Below are 11,044 nucleotides of genomic sequence, written 5' to 3' on the forward strand. Positions count from 1 at the left end.
TGCAACTCTGGATGAGGTACCCCAAGTCCGGGCTGAGCGGTAAGAAGATTGGAGAATAAATAGTTATTGGGAGGATTCTGAGGAAGAGCTATAGACCTTAGGAGTTAAGTGGACATACTGAAGTACAAAAATAGGCAAAAATATTGTGCATGCTGACATTGCCGGGAACTGGAGACCGCGGTGACTCTGACTTGCACGGGGTAAACTTCTCCCCCACCTCAACGAACAGTACCCACATCTCATCAATTGCACAAAACCTGGTGAAATGTGGAAATAGTCACCCTGAGTCTTCATGGTTCCTGAATTCCACAGCCTATCTGCCACTACACACACACACACACACACACACACACTCACAAAGAAATGTCACACCCACACAAATGCTGGGATATTCCATAAAACAATAAGCTATCACTCTTAAAAAGTGTCACAATGATTAAAGACTGAGGAACTGTTTCAGATTGAAAGAGAATACGGTGCTGCAGGGGCTCCTGGGCCAGAAGGCTGTTGGAGCAACGCCAGCTGAGATCTGTGCGTTAGACAAGAGCAATGTGACGGTATTACTTCCCAGTTTGCCAACTACTGTGATTATGAAAGGGTTTCGTATTGGGGGAAAGCGGCTACAGAACATACAGAAATTCCATGTATTATATTGTTGCAATTTTTTGGAAGTCAGACATTATTTTTAAATAATGTTTTTTTAGGGGCACCTGGGTGGCTCAGTCGGTTGGGCTTCCGGCTTCGGCTCAGGTCATGATCTCACGGTTCGTGGGTTCGAGCCCTGCATCGGGCTCTGTGCTGACAGCTAGCTCAGAGCCTGGAGCCTGCTTCAGATTCTGTATCCCTCTCTCTCTGACCCTCACCTCCTCGTGCTGTCTCTCTCTGTCTCAAAAATAAATAAAAAACATTAAAAAAATTTTTTTAAATATTGTTTTTCAGGTTCAGTTATTACCTTAACAATCCCTTGGAAAGGAGGAAAATAATTTGCGACCCCTGTGACCCTGCAACATCCGTTAATTCCACAAGAAGCATGTGCAGAACAGTAAGAAGGAGGGAAAGATCCAAATAACAACAGGAACATGGAATGAACAAGTCATCAGAGAAACACGGACACTAAGTAATGTGAAAAATGCTTCATTCACTGATAATGAAGAAACTACAGATTTGAACAAGACATCTTCATTTATTTGATTCATAACATTTTCATGATTGATCAGACTAAATACTGATGAAGACCGGAGGAAAAAGTGACAATTTTTATCATGCATTCCTGTTAACCAAGCAATTCCAATTCTAAGATTTCCCCTTAGACCAAATAATATACCACACACACACACACACACACACACACACACACACACACACATACATACACACCCCTCCCTCCCTCTCTCTCTCATTGCAGCATGGTTAAAGAATATGAAAATTTAGGAAGTAAAAATAGCCACTTACTTAAAATAAAGAATATCTGGAGTTGACAAAGCCATGAGAAAAGACTTACATCTATGTGCACGGAGCCAGGAAGATGTCCGAAGTGTAGATTAAGTAGGGGGGGAGGAAGCAAGTTGTAGAGTGACATAGACAGTATGATCTGTCCTTGTAATACTCAAACATAGGTCGTTGATGGATACAGGCATTTACAGGAAAAAAGTCTGACCACGCTACACTGAATTTTTCTCAGGCTGTTCTCTCAATGATGGGATCCTGAAGGACTTTGCACAGTCAATTCGTTCATCTCCGCACAGTCTGTTACAAGGAGATGTCACTTCATAATCAGACAACTTACACTTTGGTGAAGTCTGTAAATGTTGAGGAGCTCCAGATTTTACTCCTGGCCCTGCCACTTCCCAGATGTGTGCATTTGGGCAAATTTCTCTCTGAGTCAGTTTCTCCAGAAATAAGTCAGAGCTTACTCGTGTCTGTCTTCCTTCTCAGTGTTGTTAAGGTAGTGGTAGTTGTGGTTATGCAGAGACTTTTTAAATCCAGAAGAACTGGTCCGGCCTGATGGCCGGGCCGGGTGGCCTTACAGTTACACACGTAACATGCAGTTGCTGGAAAGAGCAAGGGACTGGCTATAGACCTTCAGAAACACCGTTAGAGAAATTTCTAGCAGACATCTTCAGTGTGAGTTCTGCCAAATTCAAGGTCCCAAGGGCTCACCCCTGCTCCCTCCCTTATGCCTTTATGGTGACAAACCAGCTCGCTTCGTCCACCTCTTCCTTAACCCTCTGTTTCTGGACTGGGTACTGTGTGTCCCATGCACATCAGGTCGGTCCCCTGCTGGACACTGCACACTGGTAAGCTAGTGCATATCAGAAGAGGTCTAAACACTCCTCCATGGAGGCCCTTCAGGGCCAGAGATCTGGTCCCTTCTCCCGTGCACGAACATAAACAGACTTTGTTTCCCACTGCCTCCCAGGGTATGTCTCCCCCTACTTCCCTTTTCGATGAAACCCTCTCTGCCTCACCCAACACCTGCCATTCAGGACATGCGACCCTTGGTCCAAACATTCCTGCCAACTCTGGTTTTCTGATTCCATCCATCACAAAACCGGTATGAGGGGCGCCTTGCTGCCTCAGTCGCTTAAGAGACTCTTGATTTTAGCTCAGGTCATGATCTCACGGTTTGAGGGATCAAGCCCCATGATGGGTTCTATGCTGACAACGTGGAGCCTGCTTGGGATATTCTCTCTCTCTCTCTCTCTCTCTCTCTCTCTCTCTCTCCCCCCCCCTATCAAAACACTAATAAATAAACATTAAAAAAACTGGTACGGACAAGACAATGAAACAGAGTATATAGCACCATTATAAAACTCCAAGGCAGCTTACTGTATACATTATTACTTAAAAATAAAAACCCAAATCTGAAAATGAAATTAGATCTAGGTCTTTAGTGGGTTTTTTTCCTCCCAAAGTGTGCTTTATTGACCAGCTGCCTCAGAACACTCTGGAAAGGTTGTTGAAATGAAGGCTTTCTGCCCTCCCCCCAAACTTATTGAATAAGAGTCTGTGGGGTGGAGAACATTTTGGTTTTTGGACACCAGTTTGAGAAGCATCATCATAGTTATTCACCTAAGTCTTTCAATAATGTTATACTTGCTGAAAGAAAAACTGCCTTTATGCTGTAAGAATGCGATGGCCATCTACATTTCTTTCTTCTCTTAAAAAAATTTTTTTAATGTTTATTCATTTTTGGGAGACAGAGACAGATCATGAGTAGGGGAGGGGCAGAGAGAGAAGGAGACACAGAATCTGAAGCAGGCTCCAGGTTCCGAGCTGTCAGCACAGAACTTGACGTGGGGCTTAAACTAACGAACTGCAAGATCATGACCTGAGCAGAAGTTGGAGGCTTAACAGACTGAGAGGCATTTGAGGGCCCCTACATTTCCTGTAAAACCTATACTTTCGGAGCTCCTGAGTGGCTCAGTCGGTTAAGCATCCAACTCTTGATTTCGGCTCAGGTCAAGATCTCATGATCCATGAGTTTGAGCCCTGCATCAGGCTCTTTCCTGACAGTGTGGCACCTGCTTGCAATTCTCTCCCTCCCTCTCGCTCTCTGGCTCTCCCCTACTCATGCTCTCTTTCTCTTTTTAAAACCTATATTTTAATTTCTTGGGTTTTTCATGAATCAGGAAAACAGAGCTTCACACCCAGTAAGGATTCCAAGTGATTTCCATCTTTTTCATTTTGTTTTCTTTGCTTGAAGTACAATATAGATTCAGTGAGCAGTTTCTCTGCCCCATTTTTACAGGAAAGGGCTTATTTCAGGCCTCTCTTTTCTAACTTCATTCCACCCATCATGTCTATTTGTTTCTCCTGTTAAAGACGACTGTGGAATAGTTCATATACTGGCCTTTAAAAAATTTTTTTATTAAAAAAATTTTTTTACATTTATTTATTTTTGAGAGACAGAGAGAGACAGGGTGTGAACAAGGGAGGGGCAGAGAGAGAAAGAGACACAGAATCCAAAGCAGGCTCCAGGCTCTGAGCTGTCAGCACAGAGCCTGATGTGGGGCTTGAACCCACAAACCATGAGATCATGACCTGAGCTGAAGTCGGACGCTCAACCAACTGAGCCACCCAGGCGCCCCTATAATGGCCTTTCATGACAGACTCAAAAAAGAACTTGAAGACTGAAGCATGAACCCACAGGCATAAAGACCTGTCTCCATGCCTTCTTGGTGGTGGAAATGCACATTTCTGGTACAAGAAATCTATGGTTCCAGCAGCAGGATGAATAAAATCACATGGTCCTTAGAGGAGCTGAATTTAACCATAATCGCTATTACTCATTACAGTTTTCTTTCTGCCTTTAACAAGTGCGCAGCCGGTTACCACCTGAGCCACTCACATCTAAAGAGCTGACTCTCGTAAGGGCCCACACCGGGTGGGTTTCTGAGCACCGGCAAGGGCAGAAGAGGCTGGCATTGCTCACCCCGAGCCAGGAAGGGTTCATCATGGGTCACCACTGGCCTCCTGTTTCCAGATGATCCAGAAAGTCATCAAGTCAGACAATCAAAATGAGCAATCCTGACGGGCCCTCTACAGTTACCTCTTGTATGAGCGTGAGTGGGATCTTTGCTTCCGTTTCTTGAAACCACTGCAACAAAAGTATGGCAGAGGTTTATACAGTTAAACACCAACTCTGCCAAAACTCAAACTCTTTCATCCTTAATGAGGTTTTCTTTTTTAATTTAGAAGATGTTTCTCTCATGTGCCCTGACTCCCCCCTGGGAACAGGGCCAGGAAGCATCTCGTTCAACCTCACACCTTGCTTGGCATCTTTTGGGCATGGTGACAACCCAGGCTACTCAAAGCGGAAGGATGGGCTGCCTGATTCACACCAGCCTGGGATGCTAGACACACATCAGCAGGAAGTGTGGTCAGAAACAGAGTACAAGTGAGCGGGTTCCTCCTCCCAACCCCGCGGGCGGGCTCCCAGGAATCAACCCAGGCCCTTAAGCCTTCAGGGTTCACCAAGACCACAGGTGGTGGCCTGTGAGAAACACCATCTTGTTTTTTCAAAATCAGGTTTAAATTCACAAAATTTAAAAATAGTTGCTTTAGGGGCACCTGGGTGGCTCAGTCAGTTAAGCATCCAATTTCAGCATAGGTCATGATCTCCTGGTTTGTGAGTTCAAGGCCTGCTTTGGGCTCTGTGCTGACAGCTCAGAGCCTGGAGCCTGCTTCAGATTCTGTGTCTCCCTCTCTCTGCCCTTCTCGTGCTTGCACTATGTCTCTCTCTCCCTCCCTCTCTCTCTCTCTCTCAAAAATGGACAAATATTAAAAAAAATTAAAAACAGTCACTTTAAAATAATTGAATTTGAGTAAAATAATGTATAATTTATACAAAAAATTAACTCAAAGGACACAGTCAATATCTTTTAAGATGAGATTTAAAAAATTTCCCCAACGAAATAGTACCTGTTAACTTTATACAAGACTAAGGACAGTTTTTGCCTCCCTATGAAAAAAAAAATGCCAGTTACAGATTTCTGAAAGTTATTTATCAGAACAAAAAGAACTACAGGGACTAATGTAATGGTAACATGTTCAAATCAGTGATGACATATTCTATCCTAAAGTAGCTCTGGAGGAATTATGGATTTTTTTATTCTTTGTTGCTATGGTAGTCTTCCCACCTATAATTAAAATCTGGCCTCTTCTAATTAGACATAATAACTTCAATAAGTGAAAAAAACAGCTAAAATCACTTTGCTGCTATTCTATGAAATATTCTGAATAAAAAATGGTTATGAAATGTCATCATAACATCCCTGTGGCTCACAAATGGAAGACAAGACCCCGGGAGTTTAGAGAGAGGTGAGCGGCATAGAAGAGGTCCAGGCTGCTGGTATTTGCCCAATAATACAATGTACACATACTCATTTGTAACATCTCTCCCTTTTTTTTTAATGTTTACTTATATTTGAGACAGAGAGAGAAGGAGACACAGAATCTGAAGCAGGCTCCAGGCTCTGAGCTGTCAGCATAGAGCCTGACACAGGGCTCAAACTCGTGGACTGGGATATCATGACCTGAGCCGAAGTCAGACACCTAACCAACTGAGCCACCCAGGCACCCCTCATCTCTCCTTTTTTTTTTTTTTTGTTTATTTATTTATTTTGAAAGAGTGAGAGAGTATGAGCAGGGGAAGAGCAAAGAGAGAGAGAAAGAAAGAGAGTGAGAGTGAATCCCAAGCAGGCTCACCAGCACAGAGCCTGATGTGGGACTCGATTCCTGACCTGAGCCGAAACCAAGAGTCAGACGCTCAACCAACTGAACTACCAGGCACGCCTATAACATCTCTCCTTATGCCCAGTGACTCCTTATATACTGTGTGTCTCCCTAATATAATGTATTACATAGTATATATTATATGACATATACAGGTGTATGTAATACATATTATATGATACATATACTATATACATTATAGAAAGCTTATATATCCTATATTATACAAATGCACAGTATCACATTATGCATTATGTAAATATATAATGTATGCACTATAGCATACCATGCATTCATTAGGGAGAACTATCCTCTCTGCCTCCAGCAAATAATCACTGAATATAAGGAGATGTAACAAATGAATACACAATGCATATGTTAACTGTTAGAAACAAAAATAACCTATTTTTTAAGCACAGGTGAAAACACAAATTGAAACACTTCTTAAAGAACTTAAGGGGCACCTGGGTGGCTCATTCAGTTGAGTGTCTGGCTTGGGCTCAGGTCATAGTCTCATGGTTCATGAGTTCAAGTCCCCCATGGAGCTCTGTGCTGACAGCTCAGAGTCTGGAGCCTGCTTTGGATTCTGTCTCCTTCTCTCTCTCTCTCCTGCTCATACTCTGTCTCTCAAAAATAAATATTAAAAAAATTTAAATATACAAAAGAACTTAATGAAAAACACAATTTGCAAAATACCAAAACATCAAGGAAAACTAGCAAATATTTTGCACAACAATCTAGGTATTAGTTTTCTTTTAAAGATGGTAAATTCCACAATGGAAATGATTGGAACCCCTGGTGTCCATGGGAAGCCCCCACTTTCCCCGCCCCCCGCAGTATCCCAGCTCCTAGTGTGGGTTACAGGAGACAGCCACACACACATTAGGAAAGCAGGCACCGGAGTCACTGTCTGGGTGTCACCCCCAGCTCTATCACTTAGCAGCCTGTGAACCTGGGCAATTTCCTAGCCCTCTGTACCTCCATTTTTTAATCTGCAAAATGATACCTATTGTGTAAGGTTGTTTTATGAATTAATAATAACAGCAGCACATGTAGCACTTAGCCTGGTGCCAGAAACTTCTAAACACTTTTCACTTACACCTACTTAACCCTGTCCCAAACCTTATGAGACAGAAACTGATATCCCAATTGAGAAATGAAGAAGTAGAGGCTCAGAGTCATTGGTGACTCGCCCAAGGACACACAGCTAATAAATAGCAAAAAGAATTCATGTGTCTAACTACTCTATCGTCCCTGAGATAACGCACCTTAAGGTTTTGTCCAGTGTCTGGAATATAGCACATATTCAATAACCAATATTTATTAATAAATATATGCCAGATGTTTGTATGATTCTGAGGTTGCACCAGGGCTCGGCAGGAAAGGATGCTGTGACCAGCTGGATGTGGAAGAAATGAGTGGCCGCACTGGTGCCTGGTTTCGCCAGCCCTCTTGCACGTGATGAGGTCTGACTGCCTGAGATTCTCCCCCTCCCCACTCAGTGTCACTGGGATGCTTCACCACCGTCAGGTAGCCATTACCTGACCCTAGATTCCAGCCTCACCCCCTTCTTCAACGAATCCACTCACGTGCCGGATACTCAAGTGCCAAATACTCTTCTGAAAGAATAGTTTCATCACTTACTCCTTTCAGGGAACCTCCCTTGAATTGGCTACCTCATCCAATCAACACTGCACCCCTTGGCTCTCAAGGGCCTTCCTAAGACGTGGCAGGAACAGCCTTTAACTCTTGTTCAAGTACTCAAGTGCCTACTTACCGAACAACTACTTAATGAGAATGGCCACGTTTCATTAAGCAGAGAATAGCAGTGTTTTAGGTCACTTTAAAACAGTGATAAGCCATGTTTTGATTTTATGCATTTATTTTGAACACAATCCAACAGAAAAAAAAATTAAATGGTTAAGGCTCTTCTCTGATTGTTCAGAATAAAACAAGCATGATTGAAAGACATAAAGGGAAGGCTATGAAGGAGAAAATTTCCACTACTAATATGTACTAGAATGTTAATATCCTGGCAAATTTCAGACAGCTTTCTAATCTTTCATCCTGAAATTAGATCATGAACCACAGAGTAAACCTCCAGTGATTGAGGATGGAAAGTCAGAACTATTTAAAAAAAAAAAAGGTATAACACTATATAAATATTCAAAATCATACAATGCACCCATTTCCAAGAGGACCTTGAAAGGCTAACTAGCGCAAATCAAAACATATGAATTATTGGTACTATATCAAGGGGCTGCTTTTAATAAACGTAAGTTACTAGGTAACCAGCAGTCTGAATGAATGTGTCTAAGGCAACAACATCAGTGGGCAAACATAACATGGGTTTCATTTAAAATGTAAAAAATCAAACAATATGTGCTTTGAAGACTTAGCAACTTGCTGAGTAGCAGCTGGCTTTTCCACGTAGCATGAGGAGGCCCAGGATTGTACTAGAAGTTCGTTTGATTTGCTTAGAAGTGCAAATAATTTCTGACAAAAGCCACGTCTAGATGTAGCTACATCAGGATCATTCCAGAGTTGAACATTCTGATGTCAACTCAGGAATCCTGAATGTACACTCACATGTCCAACCGGACAACTGCCATGTTCAGAGAGCTGGAGTGAGCAAGTCAACGGGTACAAATACAAATACAGTCCTGTTTGCTTTTGTTTTGTTTTGGAGGGTTTCTTACTGTTCCTTTGGTTGAGGAAGTCAGTCTTCTTAGATGAATGTATCAACTGGACTTCAGGTGGATGAAATGATTAGTAATTCATACCAAGTTATGGCTAAAAAGAATCCAAACCAGAAGAGGTAACGATGTAGTTAAATTGGGAAGATAAACATTTTAGAATTGTTACTCATGTAACAAATAGTTATTTAGCAGCTGCAATCCATTAGCCTTGGGGACCAAAAGCTGATTCAAATATTCTCAAGGATGACCATGAGTCATTCTCATCGTTTCAACTGAAGTTACTTACAAATCTCTCACAGGGTTGAGAAAAAATTCTAGCGTTGGACAGAATCACAAACGCAGTGGATTAAAATGTATCTGATTTATAAAGGTATTCTAGGTAGGCTGCCGTAATTTGGGGGGCACGTCTCACATTCCTTCTACCCTCTCATATTTTGAGCAAGAATCACCAGGCTTTTCTTCCCTGTAAAAGACAACCTCACTTCCTGGATTGCAGCAGTAAATTGGCTTGGGAACAGTCCTTAACGGAGGAATATGACCCAGCTGTGTCCGTTAAGTCCTCCGCGCTGAAAGTAAAAAGACACAGCTGATATTAACAATCCTTTAACTATTTTTATCGGCCTTCTCAGGAGCTAATCCCAGAGTTTGGAAGCCTCTATTCGGAGCATACCTTGGGGCCAAGGTTCTGTCCTCTCTCCCTCCAAGACTCTCACTGGTAATCAGTCCTATGAAAAAGGTACAAAAGTAGGCAAGAAACTAGCCCCAAAGTTGGCAATATGAATAAAGGACTAAAATCTTCTGCCTGGTAATTTGAATGGTGCATATTGTATTTTACAAAGGAGTATAAGAAAACACATGTCTTCTAAAAATTCCCCAGAATCGGCCGATACATAAATCATAGTTAAAGTATATTCCAAGGGGCCAGCAACGTGCTGTATATGTACTTGGACAGGCACAAGCAGCCAGTCCGTTTTCTAGGTTTCCAATAACATTTCGTGACTTTGAATGAAGACACTTAATAGAGCAAACGTTCAAGGAGCCTCTTTCTCAAAGACACTAACTCGTATGAAAAAGAAACATAGATATTTCGAGCGTTCTTGCACAACGCCTAGTACAAAACAATCCCGCAGCACACTTTTCAAGTTTAATTGAACATCCATCCTACAAATATAAGATTGACAACCAAAACCAGGCATGAAAAGAAACAGAACACAGTGGCTCAATCTCTGTAAAACAACTATTAAAAAAAAAAACACTACTCCTCCCCCTCCTTGGAACAGGAAATCAAACATCCAGGTGTAATTTAACTGTTGGAACCAGTCTGTCATATTGACCTTGACAGGGCCTTGAATCACGAGACCGTAAATCAGCACCCTGTAGTGATATGCAGGATCGTCTTGGACACGCCTTAAAACCTAGGACTTCATTCATTCTCCGAGATTAGCAGGATGTTTGGAAAGCAGTGTGCTCACTGGAGCTTACTTGAAAGATGTTTGTCTTACATCAGACACTGATTTCCAGAAAGCCGTCCCCAACCCACCCCCACTGCCAACCAGATAGAAGACTTTTTTCAATCCTGTTGATCAGCTTCTGTTTCCTAAGTCACTTAAACAACTAACCCCCCCCCCCCCCCGCCCCGCGCCAGTAATTATAGCACCTTAGGCTCTGGGGTCAGCAGTGTGGGCTGTTTTAGAGAGTTGGGGAAAATGACGTTCCAGTTGACAATCCACTTCTTAGAGCTTTCGGTGAAGGCTTGAATTATTCAGGGGAGGGGAAAATGGCATAAAAGTCAACATCATCTAGGAAGGCGCCCCACTCGCCCTGCAGGGGTGGGTCGGGGTCTGCTTTTCCAGCCCCCACGCCGCGCACCCCCGGGGCAGCGCGGTGGCCCTCCGGCAAGCCGGCGCCCTCCCCAAGGCTGCACCCCGAGTCGGAATGAGAAGCACACGCGCACAGGTCACCGCCAGAGTCCCGCCCCGCCACCGGGAGCCACCGCTTCCTGCCTCCCAGGTCAAGGTGAAAGTAACCCCCACGGGCCGCGCACAGGACCGGCAGGAAGGAAGTGAGCCCCGGCATAGCGCGCTTGCTCCCAGCCAAGCGTGCCCGGG

At 43.2% G+C, this 11,044-nt stretch overlaps 1 protein-coding gene across 3 annotated transcripts in view; it reads right to left on the reverse strand.

Moving 5' to 3' along the window:
* The window catches only part of STAMBPL1 (STAM binding protein like 1), a 57,418-nt gene extending 46,728 nt beyond the window's left edge, over positions 1-10,690 (reverse strand). The window contains exon 1 of one of the 3 annotated variants that reach the window (XM_029931684.1): positions 10,594-10,690. The gene's annotated coding sequence lies outside the window, so the exon portion shown is untranslated. Of the gene's footprint in view, positions 1-1,501; positions 1,742-4,435; positions 4,499-10,593 lie in introns of those variants that run through there. The other 2 variants (XM_029931686.1, XM_029931685.1) reach the window with 2 other exon arrangements.
* Positions 10,691-11,044: the final 354 nt, after the last annotated feature.

This window comes from Suricata suricatta, chromosome 2 (genome assembly GCF_006229205.1).
Source record: "Suricata suricatta isolate VVHF042 chromosome 2, meerkat_22Aug2017_6uvM2_HiC, whole genome shotgun sequence".
In the NCBI taxonomy this organism is placed as follows: Eukaryota; Metazoa; Chordata; class Mammalia; order Carnivora; family Herpestidae; genus Suricata; species Suricata suricatta.